The sequence below is a fragment of the Anopheles bellator genome, chromosome X, assembly GCF_943735745.2.
Source record: "Anopheles bellator chromosome X, idAnoBellAS_SP24_06.2, whole genome shotgun sequence".
In the NCBI taxonomy this organism is placed as follows: Eukaryota; Metazoa; Arthropoda; class Insecta; order Diptera; family Culicidae; genus Anopheles; species Anopheles bellator.
This window is the reverse complement of record NC_071287.1, coordinates 1042590-1043868: the sequence shown is the minus strand read 5'-3', so window position 1 is coordinate 1043868 and position 1279 is coordinate 1042590.

The following is a 1279-nucleotide window of genomic DNA, read 5'->3' as shown; positions in this document are numbered from 1 at the left end:
ATAAAATCCACTTACTCGGCCATTGTTGATATTCAGACTAAAAACCAAAACAGTGGTGGTAGCAGCAGTGTCGACCCACCCCTCTACGAAGATGTTGAACCATCGGTAGCCGCAACGAACACGAAAGAGGAGTTGATGATTATGCGCAAGAACAACAACAGTGGAACGGAAAATTTTTATGAAGAGGTGGGTAATAATTGATAATGGTAATGGGGATGAAACAATTCAAATTATATTAACATACAACTTTTATGAATTCCGTAACCAGATCCTTTTTCCTCCAACGGCAAGCGATGAAACGCTATGCAGAACGAAATCAATGTTATTACCGGCGGGTAACAAAACTGCGCAAAACTCGACTACTAAACACGGCAGATCGATAGCCCATACTTTCTGGAAAATGCTGAAACGTGTGCCATTTCCAAAATCATCGAACCGCCGAAAAGAATCAACGAGAGATTCTAGGCAGCAACAAAGTCCACAAGAATCAATCTTTTTGCAAGGCAATGGAAGCACGATGGACTATTATAGCCGCAAAGGCAAGAAAAAGTCACTTAGAAAACGAATTATGAAAAGCTTGATGTTTGATAGATACAACTATCCAAATAGCAGTAGCAGCAGATCCATTAACAATAGTTTGTACAATGATAAAATCATTATCCAAAATGTACAGAACGGAATTATGACGACCGAAATGTAGGTTGGGTAGTTTTGGCACAGGACACGTCACGATCTGCTTGTCAGGAACCAACTATCAGATACAAGGCACTCGTTTTATAGTTCTTAGAATGGTTTCCCAGAATGTTAATTTTTGAAACCATCTAATAGTTTGTTTCATGTGTTTTTTTTAGTGTCGAAATATTCAATTTTAAAACAATCGACGTGTAAAAATATTTAAAGAATAGTTCTCTCATTGGACGTGATGTAATTCATAACAAAGATATTGAGTGATCATTGTAAATAATTTGATACTGCGGAGGTGTTCTGTAAAATCTCAAGCAGAGGGGGAAAGGAGAACAGGAGGAACAAACATTGCCGACGAATCAGTATGTTTACTCTGATAAAGGGCAATCGGAGTTTCAGCAGTAGCGAGAGTGTAGAGTCGTGCGAGTTACTGTTGATTTTTCATCTAGCGACGGACTTCTAGGGTAGCATGTGTTTAAAGGGTAGCATCACTTGGTAATGGCAACACTAAGAATCCATAAGCAGCAGTTCTTATTTAATTACTTTTACTCTACTATTGTGTCCTTTTCTAGATAATGTAGCGATCTTCCTTCCA